The sequence below is a fragment of the Rhinatrema bivittatum genome, chromosome 2, assembly GCF_901001135.1.
Source record: "Rhinatrema bivittatum chromosome 2, aRhiBiv1.1, whole genome shotgun sequence".
NCBI lineage: Eukaryota > Metazoa > Chordata > Amphibia > Gymnophiona > Rhinatrematidae > Rhinatrema > Rhinatrema bivittatum.
The window spans coordinates 465,324,409-465,343,328 of NC_042616.1; the positions used below are offsets into that span (position 1 = coordinate 465,324,409).

Here is an 18,920-nt window from a genome sequence, read left to right on the forward strand (position 1 = left end):
TTTTCAGATGAGACAAAATTATTCAAAGTAGTTAATTTTAACTTGATTGTGAGGAATTCTAGGAGGACATTGCAGGCTGTGGAACTGGACATTTAAATGACACGTGCAATGCATGTAGAGGAAAATAATCCAAACTATATGTATACTATGCTGGTTCCATATTAGGAAAAAGATCTTGGCGTCACTGTGAGCAATATGTTGAAATCCTCATCTCAATTAAATGGAATTGGCTATCTGTTTTCAAATAATGCTAGGGCTATGATAGAGAGACTCTCCATTAAATTAACCACTAGCAGATTTAAAAAATTTCAGAAAACCTTTTTTTTTTTTTTTAATATTTTTGTTAACGTGTAGGTAAGGTGTGGAGTTTGTCAAGATTAGTAGTATAGCTGAGTTTTAGTGCAGCTTTTAAATTGATTTTATGATGCTATTTATGTAATCCATTTTTATAGGGTTTGTTTATTTGTGTGTGTCTGCTTTGTGATTTTTTTTTTTTTTTAATGGTTGTTTTATTTTGTGATCTGCATTAAATAATAAAAGAATGAAGAAATAATTGCCTGGCGGACAGCTCCATAAACAATTATTAGCCAGACAGACTTGGGTGTTTCCACCTCTGATGTCTGGGCGTGAGCAGCCAGGTACTTGTAGGTGATGTGGATTGGCCATTGTCAGAGATTGTGGATGCTGGGCTTAATGGACTGCCAGTGTGACCTAGATAGTACTACTTATATTCAGGCCGATACAGTAAGGAGCGGTAGGAAGAGGTGCGTTAGTGCCGGGCGCACCCGCGTTTGCCGCACGCACAGTTTGGATCACCTACTGCTCGATACTGTATTTAAATAGCATGCAAATGCAAGCCACGTCCAAGAAGCATCCGTGAAGCGTTAGGCCCGCGCAATCTATTTTACTGTATAGAGCGCTATACAGCTCCTACACAGTATCCTGGGTGCGCTGGTACCTGTCATTTCAAATGTCATTTCAAATGACGTTTGAAATGACAGGTACCAGGGGGGATTGCGAGTCCTCTCTCACCCCCCCCCTCCCGAAGCAAGGCGCAGGGTGAAAATCGGCTCGACATGTCATTAAAACAAAAGTAAATAAAGCGTAATAAAAGTAAACTTACTGCATGTGAATTTTCTTTGAACAGTCCTCTCTCCTCCTCCCGAGGCACGCACCGCGGCTCCCCTGCCTCCCGGGGGCAGCCGGCGGGGAAAGCGGCTTCCAGCAGCCCCCACCAGCGAAGGTGAATGAATGTGCGCCTGTGCGTGCAATTTGGGCGCTCAAGGCGTGACGTCACGGCGTGTGACGTCAGTGTTCGCTAATGCACTGCCTTGAGCGCCCAAATTGCATTCATTCACCTTCGCCGGCGGGGGCTGCTGGAAGCCGCTTTGGCTCCCCTGCCCCCGCCGGCGAAGGTGAATGAATGCACGCCTGTGTACACCTGTGCGGTCAATTTGGGCGCTCAAGGCAGTGCATTAGCGAACGCCGACATCACACGCCGTGATGTCAAACGTTGTGACATCACGCCTTGAGCGCCCAAATTGCATGCACAGGCGTAGACAGGTGTGCATTCATTCACCGCCGGCGGGGAATGCTGGAAGCCGCTTTCGCCACCGGCTCCCTCCGCCTGGATGAATGCACGCCCGCCGGCTCCCTCCGCCTGGATGAATGCACGCCCGCCGGCGAAGGTGAGTGAATGAATGCACGCCCGCCGGCGCGTACGGGCGTGCATTCATTCACTCACCTTTGCCGGCGGGCGTGCATTCATCCAGGCGTACGGGCGTCCATTCATCCTCCTTCGCCGGCGGGGGCTGCTGGAAGCCGCTTTCGCCGCCGGCTGCCCCCAGGAGGCAGGGGAGCCGCAGTGCGCGCCTCGGGAGGAGGGGAGAGAGGACTGTTCAAAGAAAATTCACATGCAGTAAGTTTACTTTTATTACACTTTATTTACTTTTGTTTTAATGACATGTCGAGCCGATTTTCACCCTGCGCCTTGCTTCGGGAGGGGGGATTTTGACCGGAGCCTGCCTATTGCTGTCACACCACACTAATGCCAGGGTAAGGATCCCGGGGGGTGAGGGGGTCGTTTGCCCATGAAATTTCGTCTCTCTGACCTGACGCTCCACAGTAACGCAGGGGTAAGGGTAGGCGGTAAGTTAGCAGGTTAAACGCGCTGCCAAATTACAGGTTAAAAAGGAGATAATCGGGGCGCACATTACTGTATGGGAGGGAATAGCTAATCGGAGCGTTTACATCTCATATACATGCTGCGGGCGGAAAGGGTTACCGGTTGATTTAAAGAAGAGGTAAGGATGAGTTAAAAGGGATAGTGAATCGCGGGTTGGACTTACGCGGCCAAATTGTGAGTTAGAAGCAAGGTAACCGCGACCGCGTTTTACTGTATCGGCCTGATTGTTAGAGTTTGGAGAAACATTTTTTCAGAGCCAGACCACTGCATCAATGAGCTTATGGTCAGGATACTGAATGGGAACTTCAGAACTAATAAACAATGTAAGACATTTGAAATTAAAGTGACCACACACTTCAAAACAAACATGAAAGGACTTGATAGGAACCTGCATTTCCTCACCTATTACCCGACATAATCCCATTCTTGTCAGCTCTAACTCATTACCCCTTTTTCCTCCCTTTCCCTAGCTTGCTCACTATTGTAATTTAGTCAGTGATCATGTATCTTCAACAAATCACCATCCTTTTTGTTAACCTAAAGAAGGGAGTAAAGAAACACGTGAAGTTAATCCAATAAAATGATACTACCTGCATCTTTTTTGTTGACCTCAATTTCTGAGTGTTAGATTAAAAATGGTAAAAATAAATAGTGATTAAATAAAAAAATAGAATTTGTTATTCTCGTTGTTTTCAGGGTCTTTCACTGTTATCCTGTCTAGGGTGGGAAAGTCAGGAAACCTGAGCTAAAATAAGCATCTTGCTTGACCAAGCTAACTTCTCTGCACCTGGCCACTCACAGTCATGCTTGCTGCCTGATGAAATGCACTTTTGATGAAGCTGCAGAAGAGAAAATTGTAGCAAGAAATGTAAAATATGCTGATATTTTAGTAAATTAACTAGCGGACCCCTGCCACGCGTTGCAGTGGCTGAATCAGATTCTTTGCCCTCCCTGCCCCTTCCTCTTGCTCATTTAGCTCAGTTACTCATCCTCTTCCCCCTTGATTATTCCCCCCCCCCCTTCCCTCCCCTGTCCCCACTCCAACTCTGTCCCCTCACACTCACCTCTCCCCTCATTCTTCCTCCCCTGACAGTTACCTCCCTCCTCATTCTCCCTCCCCTCACTGTCACCTCAGTGACTCCCCACCTGGTGAGGGCTGTTTTGTAACCTTTCGGAGATGGTGCACATTTTGTGTATGTGTTTGTGTGTGCCCTCCCCCTTTGCAACCCAAAGTAATCCCCACAGAAACGTTGTGTTTATATAAGCCTCCCCCACCCACCCTTCCCCCCCACCAGACCGGCTAAATAGACGAACCCACAAGAGATGCAGAATCTCGGAACTGCCCCCCGGCCCCCCCCCCCCCCCCCCCCGAACATGGACGCAAGAACATCCCCAGGCCCCCCCCCTGCAGGCCCGACGATACCTTTCAAAAATGGTAGTCGGTGGAGCGGGCGTTCGTTCCGGCATGGAAGTATTGGCGCCGGGCCCTCGAGGTGGAGCAATGGGAGCGGTCGTCTCGCTCAGATAGTAAGGGCGAAGGTGCGCCGGTTGCCAGTTCAGAAAATGGCGTTGACGGGCCCTCGCCCTTACTATGTCACATGGGCTACTGCCGCTATTGGCGTTCCCGAGTGTCCTAGTAAGGGAAAGAGCCGTCGGCGCCATTTTGATTGCTGGCAGCCAACAGCCGTAGTGTATGCGATGTGTCCCGGAGCGGTGTTGCCCCCTCCTGCTGGAGCAGCCCGAACTATTCTGCAGTTTTCCGTGCGTTCGGAGGTTGAGGGCAGTAAGTAGAAAAGTCATGTGCGTGAGGGGTGTGAGGAGGGTGTTTGTGTGTGAGTTCGTAGGGTGTGGGAATTGAAAACATGTGGCATGTGAGTTGCCTCCTGGTGTAGCATGCTGGTGTTTAGTGGGTTTTTGTGTGTTTTTTGAGGGTGTGTGAAATAAGTACAATTGGCATGTGTGCGGGGGGTGTGAGGAGGGTGGATTTGTGTCTGCTCGGAGGATGTGTGAATCGCAAACATTGGTCACGTGTGTGTGTGGGGTGTGAGCGTTTGTGCAAGGTGTAAGAGCTTCCGCTTACGTCCACCAGATGTCGCTGTTTTGTGGAACCAAATTTTAAAACTTTTTTTACCAGCCCCCGGTGTGACATATATGTAATGTAAGTGTAGAAGATCCTTGCCGTGTGTGAGGTGAAACTTGTGTCCAAATTTGAACGCAATCGGTTAAGTGGTTGCTGAGATTAGCGATTTGGTACAAACTATTTAACATTTTTATTTATATAGATTCAGAAAGAAAATGCTGGAAACTGAGCAAAATCCTAAAAAGGTTCTGATTCATAAATTTTGGGGATCTGCAGTTCCCTGTACGTACCAGGATCAGTCCAGACGGTGGGTTATGTCCCCCGTCCAGCAGATGGAGTCAGAACAAAACTTCTAGGGGAGGTCCTATATAATCTCACCTCCCCTGCCTCAATTCTCAGTATCGTTCTGACTCCAGCAGATGTGAGCAGGGGACACGGTGGTCCCCAGCACTTTAGCTTAGGGTTCTAGGCTCTTTTTTTAGAGGGATCAAGTAAAAAAAAAAAAAGGGGAAACAGGAGTTACCAGGCAGGGGAACGGCATTCAGCCTAGGAGGGTTGTTTTGATTGCTCTCCCTTGTTGCTAGTGGCTTGCTGACAGGCTGTTTTCCTTGTCGCTACTTCTCTCCTTTATTTCCCTACTCTGTTTAGGGGTAAGTGTCTTTTTTGTTTTGTTTCAGCCTTACTGGTGGGGAGCCGGAGTAGCTGGCGATGGTCCCGGACCTCTGGGGTGCACGTCGGTGGGGCCGATCTCTCCCCCTCTTCCCTGTTTCATTCCCCTCCTCCCCCTCCTTAGGGAGTGAGAGGCATCCCGACCTGCGGCCCCGCGAAGTGACATTCCCCAGGGCTGCCTGCCGTCGGGAAGCCAGATTCCCCGACGGTCTCTTTGGGTCGTTGGGGGTGCCGGTTCGGATCCTATTGCTGTCAGTCGCTGAAGAATTTTGCCGCCCGCCCCTCCCCCCCTGTCTTCGTCGATGCAGCGATCGGCGACCTGTGAGGCCTGCGGCCGTCAGGGAGAACGTCTGTCCAGGGAGGAGCATTGCGCGAGCTGCCTTCCTGAGGGGGAAGGCAGCTCCCCTTCGGGGGATGCCGCTCGAGCACAGGACCGCGTGGGGAGAAAGCGGCAGGCCCCGTTCCTGCTGAGCACGGGAACGGTGGCCATTTTGTTTCCTGATTCGGATGCCGGTTTGTCAGAAGAGGACACAGAGGCCCCGTTTTCAGCAACGCTGCCGGTTCGAGCCCCCCTTGGTGGAATCGGAGCCTGGTGGATCCGGACGGGGAGGACCCCATCTTGGCGGCCCAGGTGGAGGGTGACAATCCGAGAGTCCTCTGCATTTTCCAAGCTGGGGAGGTTGGATGATCTCATTCCCCACATTCTGCAGGAGATGGATATCGACCCTCCCCCGGAACCAGTGGGGCCTGACCCGAAGCTCAAGAAGGGGGACCTGCTTCTGGCGGGGCTTCGGCCACTGGCTAAGGCTTTTCCCACTCATCACACTATTTTACAGTTAATAATCAGAGAGTGGGATGCGCCGGAGGCCAACCTTAGGGTCAGTTGGGCCATGGAAAAATTGTATCCTCTTCCGGCTGACTTCCTGGAGCTCCTCAAAGTCCCTGCCGTGGATTCTGTGGTTTCAGCAGTCACAAAGCATACCACCACTCCCGTCACTGGTGGTACGGCGTTGAAGGATATTCAGGATAGGAAGCTGGAGGTTTACCTCAAAAGGGTCTTCGAAGTCTCAGCGTTGGGAATGCGGGCTGCTATTTGCAGTTCACTAGCGCAGCGAGCGGGGCTTCGTTGGGTCCAACAGCTTCTCACCTCTCAGACCTTGCCGGACGCAGAGGCGCAACAGGCGGACAGGTTGGAAGCCGTGGTCGCCTATGGGGCTGATGCCTTGTACGATCTTCTAAGGGGTCCTAGCCCGTTCTATGGTGGCGTCGGCTCATCGGCTTCTGTGGCTGCGGAACTGGTCGGCTGATGCCTCGTCCAAGATCCGTCTAGGGTCCCTTCCCTTTAAGGGCAGGTATCTCTTTGGGGAAGATCTGGACCAGATCATCAAGTCACTCAACGAAAATGCTGTCCATAAGTTGCCAGAGGATCGACCACATTCTTCGAGATCATTCAATTCCTCCAGAATCCGGTACCGCAATCAGCACCGGATGCGCTCTACGAGACATCAGCCGCCCCAGGCGCCATCTTCTCGGTCGCACACCTGGAACCGGTCCTTTCGTGGACGCCGTCACGGTAAGGAAGGGCAGGGTTCGGGTACCTCCCCGAAATCTGCCCAATGATGCCAGGAGGACCCGCGAGTCGATTCCTCGGCTGGGGGGTCGAATTGCTCTCTTCTACGAAGAGTGGGTCCAAATCACGTCAGATCAATGGGTTCTGGATATTCTAAGACACGGCTACGCCTTGGATTTTGTACACGCGCCTCGAGACAGGTTCCTGTTTTCCCCCTGCGGGTCCCTACTCAAACAAAGGGCCGTTCGACAGACCCTTGATCGCCTCCTATCGTTGGGCGCGATAGTGCCAGTTGCGGCCTCTGAGATGGGCCAAGGGCATTATTCCGTCTACTTCGTGGTTCCCTAGAAGGAAGGTACTTTCTGGCCTATTCTGGATCTCAAGACCGTCAACAAGTCTCTCAGAGTTCCTCGATTTCGCATGGAGACGCTCCGCTCGGTGTTGGCTGCGGTGCACCCAGGGGAATTCTTGGCCTCGCTGGATCTCACGGAGGCGTATCTTCACATCCCGATCCATCAGGCCCATCAGCGCTACCTTCGTTTCAAGATCCTGGGTCATCCTTTTCAGTTCCGAGCTCTTCCTTTTGGTCTGGCGACAGCTCCACGGGTCATGGTGGTAGTGGCGGCGGCTCTACGCAGGGAAGGAATCCTGGTGCATCCTTAACTGGACGATTGGCTCATTCGGGCGAAGTCTCGGGCACAGGGCCTCCAGGCGGTCGACAGGGTAGTACAGCTTCTCCACTCGCTGGGGTGGATCGTCAACTTCACCAAGAGCAAGCTGGTTCCATCCCAGTCGTTGGACTTCCTAAGGGCCCATTTCGACACAAGGGAAGCCAAGGTGTTCCTACGTCCGGAGAGGGCGCAGGCACTTCGCGAACAGATTCACAGGTTCATAGCGCTCGAAGCTCCCACGGCGTGGGACTACCTGCAGGTGCTAGGAACCATGGCCTCCACCATCGACCTGGTCCCTTGGGCCTTCGCTCACCTACGACCTCTCCAGAGGGCCTTGCTTTCCCGGTGGAAACCAGTATCGCGGGACTTCCAGGCGGTCCTGCCGATCCCGAGGTCAGCGTTGCTCAGTCTCCGCTGGTGGCTGGACCCTCATTGTTTGGCTCAGGGGGTGTCCCTGGAGGCCCCGGACTGGGTGATAGTCACCACGGACGCCAGCCTCGCGGGCTGGGGGGCGGTCTGTCGGGACAGCTCAATCCAGGGCCGGTGGACGGCGGAGCAGTCACGGTGGCCCATCAACCAGTTGGAGACCAGGGCGGTCCGTCTAGCGTTGCAGGGGTTCTTTCCATTGGTACACCGTCGGGCAGTCAGGGTTCTATCGGACAATGCGACCACAGTGGCATACATCAATCGCCAGGGGGGCACGAGAAGTTGTCTCGTATCATTGGAGACCGACAGACTGATGGAATGGGTGGGACTCCATTTACAACGCCTGGCGGCTTCGCACATTGCGGGCGTGGACAATGTGCAGGCGGACTTCCTCAGCCGACAACACTTGGACCCCGGAGAGTGGGAAATCTCGGAGGAAGCAATGCAGATGATAGTAAAGTGCTGGGGGAAGCCACACATGGATCTAATGGCAACCGCCAGAAATGCAAAGGCCGTTCGTTTCTTCAGTCGCAGAAGGGAGCACGGCGCGGAAGGGGTCGATGCGCTGGTCCTTCCGTGGCCACGTCAATGCCTCCTGTATGTCTTTCCACCGTGGCCACTAGTGGGAAAGGTTATCTGAAGGATAGAGGTGCATCAGGGGCCGGTAATCCTGGTGGCCCCGTCGGCCGTGTTTCGCAGATCTCCTCAACCTGGCGTTGGAGGGTCCACTTCGGCTCAGTCATCTTCCTCATCTCCTCCGTCAAGGACCGATCTTTTTCGAGGAGGCAGATCGCTTCTGTCTTGCGGCTTGGCTTTTGAGAGACGCAAGTTGAGACGTCGCGTTTATCCGGAGCCCATCATATCGACTCCTATTGCGGGCACGTAAGACGTCCACTTCTGTCACTTATGTCCGGGTGTGGAAGGTTTTTGAGGAGTGGTGCGTGTCGCATGCTATTCAACTGACGCAGGCTTCGGTGGCGCAGATCCTCTCGTTCCTACAGGCGGGTCTGGATTTGGGTCTTGCCTATAACTCGCTCCGGGTTCAGGTGGTGGCCTTGGGGGCCTTCCTTCATAGTGGGAACAATGTTTTACTTTCTTCCCATCCGGATGTCCTACGCTTCCTTAAAGGGGTGAGACACTTGAAGCCTCCAATTCGCCCGCTTTGACAATCATGGAATCTGAACCTGGTGCTCCATGCCCTCTGTGGTCCACCTTTTGAGCCTCTGAGTGCAGTCACCATCAAGGTCGTCACTCTCAAGACCATCTTTCTGTAGCAATCAGCTCGGCGCGACGGATCTCCAAACTGCAAGCGCTATCCTGCCGTGAGCCATTCCTTAGTTTTTCGCCTGGTGGAGTTTTTCTGCGCACGGTGCCATCTTTTCTACCTAAGGTGGTCTCGGCTTTTCATCTCAACCAATCGGTAGAGCTACCCTCGTTTTCCTCGTCTGATTTGGGTGATCTGCGCAGATTAGATGTACGGCGATGTCTGATGCACTATTTGGAGGTCACGAATAATTTCCGTCTTTCTGATCACTTGTTCGTCCTTTGGTCGGGTCCCAAGAAAGGTTGCATGGCCTCCAAACAATCCATCACTCGTTGGCTGAAGGGAACAATCGTAGCGGCATACCTTGGAGTGGGTAAGTCTCCGCCGCTAGCGGTTAAAGCTAATTCCCTTTGCGCCCAATCAACGCCTTGGGCGGAGAGCACGTCAGTGTCCGTTCAGGAGATCTGTAGGGCGGCCACCTAGAAGTCGCTTCATACCTTTGCGAGGCATTATCGCCTGGATGTTCGGGCGCCATCGGGCGGTCATTTTGGGGACTGGGTCATCCGCGCAGGGCTGTCTTCGGCCCATCCATGATGGGGAAGCTTTGGTACATCCCACCGTCTGGACTGATCCTGGTACGTACAGGGAAAAGAAAATTATTCCTTACCTGCTAATTTTCGTTCCTGTAGTACCATGGATCAGTCCAGACACCCTCCCTATGCCTGGGGGTTGTTTTGTGGGACATCCCTGCTTACCTGTCTCCTCAGTCTTTCACTCTGTACTTCTTGGTGCTCCAAGATTGTTTAGTCTCGCAGTTCTGTTTGCAAGTTCACAGTTAAGATTTTGGTTCCAAATCTAGTTGTTGTCTGTTTAACAGCCATCATTAAGCATATTGGTTACTTGATCCCTCTGTCTGTCTCTTCTCTTCTTGGCTTTGCTAGTCTAGTTACTGAGAATTGAGACAGGGGAGGTGAGATTATATAGGACCTCCCCTAGAAGTTTTGTTCTGACTCCATCTGCTGGACGGGGGACATAACCCACCGTCTGGACTGATCCATGGTACTACAGGAATGAAAATTAGCAGGTAAGGAATAATTTTCTTTTTTGTACTGGGCTTGTTAGCTTTCACCTCTGTGTTTGTGAGGAACACTGAACTAGGAAACCAAGTGTAGAACTAATTCATCCTTTTTCACGGAAGGGGAGGATAAGCAGTGGTGTCCCACAAGCATTTGTGGTAGGATTACTGCTCTTCAGTACATTTGCAAATGATCTGGAAAAAGGTGTAAACAGTAAGGAGATGATGATAGAATTATTTTGGATACCAAAAGTGAACATGTGAGCAATAAAGTGGAAAGTGAGTTTCAGAATAGATAAGTGCAAAATACTGCATCTGGGGGAGATAATCTTAGCTGTTCAGACACAAGAATGGACCCTGATTTGGTCATTCTCGCTCAGCAAGGAGATGTTGGAGATCAGTGAGCATAGTCCCTTAAGAACATGTGGCCAGAATGTTAGAGATTAAATGTGGCCAGAAATCAAATGCTAGAGATTAAAAAATCATTTGCAAAATTAAACCATTATACATGTAAAACATAGAAACATGATGGCAGAAAAAAGACCATATGGCCCATCTTGTCTGCACATCTACACAATTGCTCAGCTCTGCAATCCCTACCACCTCCTCAGATCCCCTATGTTTGTTCCATGCTTTCTTGAATTCAGATGCCTTCATTATCTCCACCACCTCACTGGGAGGCTATTCCATGCATCTCTCACCTGTTCCTTAGATTACCTTTCAGCCTACCCCCTTTCACCCTCAACTCATAATCCCTTGTTTGAAAGTCTCCTTTCTTGTGCATTGATTCTGTTAAGTATTTATATGTCTCTATTATATCTCCCCTATCTCACCTTTATGGTATACTTGTTTAGATATTTGTCTGTTTCTATAGGCTTTATAATATATAGAAACATAGAAATGACGGCAGAAGAAGACCAAATGGCCCATCCAGTCTGCCCAGCAAGCTTCACACACTTTTTTCTCTCATACTTATCTGTTTCTCTTAGCTCTTGGTTCTATTTCCTTTCCACCCCCACCATTAATGTAGAAAGCAGTGATGGAGCTGCATCCAAGTGAATATCTAGCTGATAAGTTAGGGATAGTAGGGGTAGTAACCGCCGCAATAAGCAAGCTACACCCATGCTTATTTGTTCTACTCAGACTATGTTATACAGCCCTTATTGGTTGTTTATCTTCTCCCCTGCCGTTGAAGCAGGGAGCTATGCTGGATATGCATAATGAATAATGAATACCACTGGCCATTTTCAAAGCAACCCTTTGCACTGACTCCATCCTGTTTATATCCTTGTGAAAGTGTGGTCTCCAGAATTGTACAAAGGATTCCAAATAAAGTCTCATCAAGGACCTAAACTGGGGTAATATCGCTCCCTGCCCCCCCCCCCCCCCCCCCCCCCCACCGCTGACAGTTCCTCTCTCTGTGCAGCCTAGCATTTTTCTGACTTTTGCCATTGCCGGTTTGTCCACCTTGAGGTCATCAGCTGCATTCACTCCCAGATCCTGCTCTTGCTTTCTGCATAAAATAATTTTATGCCTTAGACTGTTCCATTGGGTTTATACAGCCCAAATGCATGACTGTTTTTTTTTTTGTTTGTTTTTAATGATTGTCTTAGCTGCCAGATTCTAGACCATTCCTCAAGCTTTGCTAAATCCCTCCTCATGTTTTCCACATCTTTCTGGGTTTCTGCCCTGCTGCAGATTTTGAGATTATCCTTAAAAAGAAAAAACATTTCCTGTATCCCTTCTGCAATAGTACTTACAAAAATGTTGAGATGAACTGGTCCGATGACTGATCCCTGTGGCACATTGCTAATAACACCCCTCTCCTCCGTGAGAGCTTAATTTAGCTCTGCCCTTTGTCACCTCCCACTTATCCAGTTCCCAACCCATTTAGGGCCCATACAAAAGGTGATCAGTTTATTTTTGTCACTTGTGTGGAACCATGTTAAAGGCCTTGCACCAATCCAAGTACACGACATCTAGCGCTTTCCCATGATCTAACTCACTGATTACCCAATAAAAGAAATTGATCAGATTTGTAAAACCCTGCTGCCTTGAATCTTGCAATCCATTAGATTCTAGAAACTGCATTATCCTCTGTTTTAGCACTGATTCTATTAATTTTAATCACTACAGAGGTCAGACTAACTAGACTGTACTTCCAAGCTTCCTCTTTACTTTCAGTTTTGTGAAGAAGAACCACAGCCACCTGTTTACAGTTCTCTGGAATAACTCCTGATTCTAAAGAAGCATTGAAAGGGTCAGCCAGCAGAGCTGCCAGGTCTTTTCTAAATTCCCTTAAAACTTTTGGATGAAGCCCATCCAGCATCATTGCTTTATCTGCTTTTAGTTTCACTAGATACTTACAAACACAGTCTTCTAAAAAATAGTTTGAGGTTTACCTCACTTCCAATCCTATTTGTGTTGTCTTGCTGTGGAATTACTACTGGCCTTTCCTCCATGAGCTCTAAACAGAAATATTTGTTAAGCAATTCCACATTTTCCTTCTTGGCCTCTGCATATTCCTTCCCTTCACCCCCGAGTTTCACAGTGCCACTGTAATGTTTGGTTACTTGCTGGACTGCCCCACGAGCAGCCTAACTCACCTTGTTGCCGATATGCCACTTTCTCTCCATCAGCATGGACACCACCATGCTGTTCCTCTGGATACTGCCCCCCCTCCCCCTCCAGGTGCAAACATGCACACTATGCACCGTGTTAAGAAGGCCCTGTGGTGGGAAACTCAACCTGGTGCTTCCTGATAACATCAATGCAAGAGGGATTTTAAACCCCAGCTGTGCTTGGGTCTCTGGCCTTGATCTGCCGAGTTTGCTGCCACTGTTTCTGTCTCCTGGTTACTGCCCTGCCTTGCCTTGCCTAGTCTCATCTATCCTGATTTGCCTCACCTCATCTCATCCAGCCTGCCCTGCCTCTTTTCGTCCTCGTCCTGCCTATCCTGTCCTTGTCTCTCCAGCCTGTCCTGCCTCATCCAATCCTCTCTGCCTTGCTCCTACCTTTGCCATGGATTGCCTTCTTGGATCTGACCACTGCTTAGACCTTGACTATTCTTCACCTGCTGCCTGCCACTGACCACTGCCTGGACCTGGATTTCATTTGCTCATTGCCTGCCCCAACCCTTGGTTTGTATCCAGGTACTCTCTAATTGCCACCTGCCCCGACCTCAGCTTGGTTCCAGACTCTCTCTCTATCCTTGCCCTGTGGGACTATTTCCTAAGTCCTTCTGGCCCTTGGAACCCAAGGGCTCAATCTGCTTGGAAAGGGGCTGGTAAAGGTGAAGCTCCTGTCCCAGGTCATGTTCGCCAGCTGTCGGTGTCTGCCTAGTAGGTTTGCCCACTAGGCTGCGCCAATCACACCATAGCACAAAGGTCCACTCTCCTTACAGGTTGCTGAGGTCATGGACTCAGCAGACATGTCCACGCCGCAGACTATCCTATATATTCAACAGCAGCAAGAGGACCTAAACCAAATGACTGGCTTACTCAAAGGCAGTGAGGATGGAAGCCATACAGGACTTGATCCTAGCTCTGGCTCTCACGGTTCTATCTCTGCCCAGGTGTTCTTGTGGACCTGAAAGAGTGCAGAGGCTTCATAAACCGCATGCACTTTGAACTCCAGTCGGCCTGTTCCCCTCCGCTCTCACTGATGGGGTGCACTGCCCTTGCATGGGCCTCTCCACTGGGGGAGTGCAACGACCCGATTCTGCAGAATCTGGACAGCTTTCTGGAACAGCTCCAGATGGTATTTGATCAGCCCGGCAGCACCTCATCTTCAGCTGTGGAGCTACTGCGCATCCATCAGGGGACAAGCACGGTGGGAAAATATGCCGTTCAGTTTCACACCCAGGCATTGGAACTCCATTGTGGTGAAAATAGCCATACAGCCATCTTCTGGCAGGGGTTGTCTGGTCAGGTCAAAGATGAGCTGTTCGTGACCTTCCACCCACCCTGGATGGTCTGATTCCCCTGGCCATCTGTGTAGAAAGACTTTCAATTTCAAGAACAAACCCAGGAGTGTAAGGCTTTCTAGTGGCCCATCTGCCTGGCTTCTCGCTTCCAACGCCTCTTGGCACTTCCCCTAATCTGGAGCTGGTGCCACTCATAGAGGACTCCATGCAGTTGGGTTGCATGAAGCTCTCTGAAGAAGAAAAGCGGGGCGGAGGCAACTCGGGCTGGCAGGAGCACTTCGCCAATCATTGCTCCAAGAAGTCAGGAAACTTCCATGCCTAGGATTGGTAGGAGAGGCAATCCTAGGCTGGATTCCACCCTCTCCATAGATGCTGGAGCCTGTTTGCCTGACCTTGGGGCAGTCCTTAAGCCACACAGTCTTCTTGGACTCAGGAGCAGGTGGAAACTTCATCAAGAAGGCATTGGTCCACCAGTATAATCTGCCCACAACTACCTTGGAGAATGCTCTCACCATTTCTTCAATCTGTGGGGAATCTTCTGAGCCGAATCACTGAAGCGACATTGCCCCTTACCATGTAGACTGGTCTTCTCCATAAGGAGACTTCACCTTTTTTGTGCTCTCCAGGTTGGTCAACCCTGTTTTGTCTTAGGGCTGTCCTGGCTCCTGCAACACCAGCCCTCTATCGATGGGGCACCTTGCAGCTGGCTCGGTGGGATCCTACCTGTGCTGAAACATGCTTAGCTTTGGTCCAGCCACCTGTTACCGTGGCTCTGGTCACTATTGTGGCTGGCCTACCACCCCAATATGCCACTTATACCTATATCTTTAATAAGCAATGGGTGGAAACCTTACCACCGCATAGATCCTATGATTGATTGCACAATCTTCTACCCGGGAAGATGCCACTTCAAGATCAGGTCTACCCCTTATTGGCACCAGAGACTGCTGCCATGACACGGTATATTAAGGAAAACTTGGACCAGACTTTTTCCCGGCCCTCTTCTCTGGTTGGTGCCGGTTTCTTCTTTGGTGGAAAGAAGCATAGGTCTCTCAGGCCTTGTATTGATTACAGGGGCTTTAATGCTATCAATAGAAAGAAATGTTATTCTTTACCCCTCTTCTCAGAACAATTCAATCATCTTCAGAGAGCACAGACTTTCATTAAGTTTGACCTCCGAGGGGAATATAACCTCATATGCATACGGGAAGGTGATGAGTGGAAAGCATTTAACACTAGAGATGGCCACTATGAGTACCTGGTCATGCCATTTGGGCTATGGATCACTCCTGCAGTATTCTGGCATATGGTCAATGAAATTTTTAGGACCTTCTGTATTCTTACATTAATAGTCTACTTAGATGACATCCTCATCTTCTCTCAATCTTTGGCCCAACATAGGATGCATGTCAAGCAAGTATTGCAGAGGCTGCGGGAACATCGTCTCTATGCAAAGTTGGAAAAGTGCACTTTCCTAGCATGTAGCAGATGGACTCGGGACAAATGGGTACAGTGTACTCCTGATAGCAGATGGGAGACGGAGTCAGATTTCAAAGTTGACGTCAGCCTACATATACCAGTGCAGGAAGCTTAGCTCTTCAGTATTTCTCCATCTCCTAAGCAGATAGGAACACTCCACACACTAGAATAGTGTTAGAAAACTTACCTCAAGAAGACGAGCCCCACTCTCCTGCGGTGAAACCTAAGGGTCCCTCCCCAAGTCGAGAATTCCTGAGGTGATTTCTGAGATCCCTCAGAGGTAAGCCTCGGTCCCGTAGCCGGCTCCCAGTGTGGACTTAGCCCCCCGGGTGGCTGAGAGGCAGCGGGTGCAGAATCGAGCACAGTGGTGAAGATAATAATTCCCTCTCCCCTCCGCAGCCGGAGACTGCCCGGCATGAGACTGGGAAATGCCGAGACCAGGTAAGGTAGAAACCTCTTTTAAAGTCTCCGAGGCTTGATTTGCCGCACAAATTGTCCCTTCTAGCGTCTGTTACATCGGGTTGAACAGCTCTGTCTGGGCTAGACCCCGATCCGATGCGAGGGTCCACATACATGGAGACCCTCCGGGGGGGGGGGGGGGGTTTCGCCATCTTGTCCGCGTGGTTGTCGACGCCATTTCCCCTCCTTGATGGCGTATTGCCTGCTCAACTGAGCCATGCGCACAACCGACTTGTGCGCATAGCGGCACGCATAACGGTGCTTGGCGCATAGCGGCTCGCATAAACGCCCTGAGCGCACAAATATTACCGTGCGCATAGCAGCGTGCACATCTCAGCCAGGCGCACAAGTAGTGGCCTGCGCGCACATCTTTAGGCATCCTGCACGCACATCTTTGGCGCATCCGGAGCGCTCAACCAAGCCTCCTGGCACGCATTCCTACGCGCACAGATGAGTTTTGAAGCTCACTGCGAGCACAAACCATGGCACCGCCTGCCAAGGGACAAACCCTCTGCCCAGCCTGCCACCTGAGAGCTGCGCAACCAGAAGTGGCCTCCTCCCTATGCCAGCAGTGCGAAGAGGCTCAGGGGGAACCAAAGCAAGGTCCCTCACAGTCAGTAGAGGGATCCGGATCCATCAATGATAGTACCCTGGACCTCTGAAATTCCAACTCAGCTCCTACACAGAAAGACATCTCCGGGACCCCCACTATAACGCCCCCTGTAATCAACATGGACCAAGGGACTTTTTCCTGGGTGGAATTCTTCAAAGGGCTATAAAACTTTGTCCAAGCGCACTCAGTACCGACTGCGACCCAGTTCCAGTCGCCACCAGAAACGCAAGACGTTCCAAGCACCTCTTGGGCACAACGAGATGCGCCCTTCCTAAGCAAGAGCCTCCCTACTGGGGATACAGACACCTCGCAGGACGAGGCTGACTCCCTGGAGGAAGGAGAAATCCCCCCAGGGATGGAACCATACCGAACCATGCTGCGATTCTTCTCCAAAGACAAATTACCAGCTCTCATGTCCAAGACGCTGGACATTCCAGGCACGGACACCACAGCGGAACCAAAGATAAACCCCATCTTGGTTTTCCTCCGTGAGGCCTCATGCTATTTTCCAATGTTGCAAGTGATACAGCAACTGATTGACCTGGAAAGGAATGCCCCGGAGGCCAGCTTCAAAGGAGGACGGGCTCTAGAAGCCCTATATCCCTTGGAACCCGCAGCTAAGGAACTCCTGCGGTTCCCAAAGGTCGATGCCATGGTCTGCGCAACCACCAAACGCACAACCATTCCCGTCGAGGGAGGAGCGGCACTAAAGGATGCCCAGGACAGACGATTGGAAACCATCCTTAAACAGTCCTTTGATGTAGCAGCAATGACTCTTCAGATCGCTTCCTGCTGTGCCACGGTGGCACGTTCTTGTTTGCTCCGCTCCAGAGACGCAACCACGCCTGATGAGAAAATGGAACCTGTGGTATCATTCCTCATGGATGCGACCTCAGACCTAGTGCGCACCTCTGCCAATAACGTCGCCTCAGCATTGGCAACCAGAAGACATCTATGTCTCCGAAACTGGTCAGCCGACGCGACATCCAAAGCAAACCTCACGAGGATGCCCTTTAAAGGATCTCTCTTGTTCGAAAGTGAATTGGAGAAGCTAGCCAACAAATGGGGTGAATCTCCAGTACCTCTCCTACCGGAGGACAGGAACAAAATAAACCAACGGTCCTTCCTCCTCCCCCCCCCCCCCCCCCCCCCGCACTCCGAAGAACTAAGGGCAGAGGAGCTCAGTACTTTAGACCATACAAGAACACAAACCACCAAGCACCTCACCCCGCAAGCAGGGCTCAGTCCTTTCGGAATAGACACAACAAGAGGGGAGCAGGCTCAGGGACAGGCCCCGGCCACACCCCACAATGAGAATCAACAGACCCATCCACTGGAAGAAGTCATAGGGGGCAGACTTACCCTCTTCTACCAAAGATGGGTCGAGATAACGTCTGACAATGGGTCCTAACCATCATTCGATAGGGATACTATCTGGACTTCCACAGCATCCCTCCAGACACATTTGTAAGATCACCATGCCACGTCCTCTCCAAGAGGACGGCAGTAGAAACCACACTATTGCGACCGTCGCTGCTCGACGTCTCCACTCCGCCCTCCTTGGCGACTCCCTCTTGCTCAAGTGGAAGGTTGGCTGCTGCGGCGTCATTCCGTCTACTCCCTCCGGTGTCCCCGGAGCGGCTTGACGCTGCAATCCGCCATAATTCACAAGAGCCTAAGGGCGCGCGCGCGGCCCTGACTGATGTACTAGCAGTGGCGCGAACCTCAGGGGCGTCCCCCTGAGATGATATCATCCGTACCGGATATATAAGGTCTCAGAAATCGCTAACTAATCGAGTTAGCAAGGAGTTGGATACGGACTGGGGTTATGCTACCTAAGCTGCTCTGCCTCCTCGGACTTACCAGGGGTACCCGCTCCTCGGGGGCCTCGCTCTCTCTTTGTTTTTCAGGTCACATTCAGGAACCGGTACTCGCTCCTTGAGGGCCTATGTTCCCAGACTGGTTGCTGAATACTTATTCTGCCTGGAAGTCATCGCTGCCTACTACACCAGTGAGTTACCTTCTCTCTCTCAGAGCTTTCCCTGGAACCAGGTACTCGCTCCTCGAGGGCCTAACTCATTCCAACACCTGGACTACTTCTAGAGACTATTGTGTGAGTGTTACCATCAAGGTTCTGTTCCTGAACTCTGCATACCCTGCCTACTCACTATATTCAGTTTCTCTACAGCTCAGTTATCCAGGATCACTGTTCCAGTACCTGAGGGACTACAGCCCTACCGGGCACTTCCAGCTCACTACTTCCACCTCTGGTGGTTCAATATACTGTTTAATAAAAGAACTAGTGTGTGTCTGTCTCCATACTCTGAGCCTGACCAGTGGTCCCTCTTGGGATCTTCCTCCGGGGGTGTGGTCATCTGCCACTGGCCCAAGGATCCACCTACAACTACCCCAAACACCAACACACACTGACGAAACTACTCAGCCTAAAGGCGATAAGCCTGGTGCCCACGCACCAACAAATACTGGTCACTATTCCATATATT

The 18,920-nt window shown here is 51.0% G+C and overlaps 1 protein-coding gene across 1 annotated transcript in view; it reads left to right on the top strand.

Annotated features, from left to right (window-relative positions):
- DROSHA (drosha ribonuclease III) overlaps positions 1 to 18,920 on the top strand; it is a 401,585-nt gene that overhangs the window by 965 nt on the left and 381,700 nt on the right.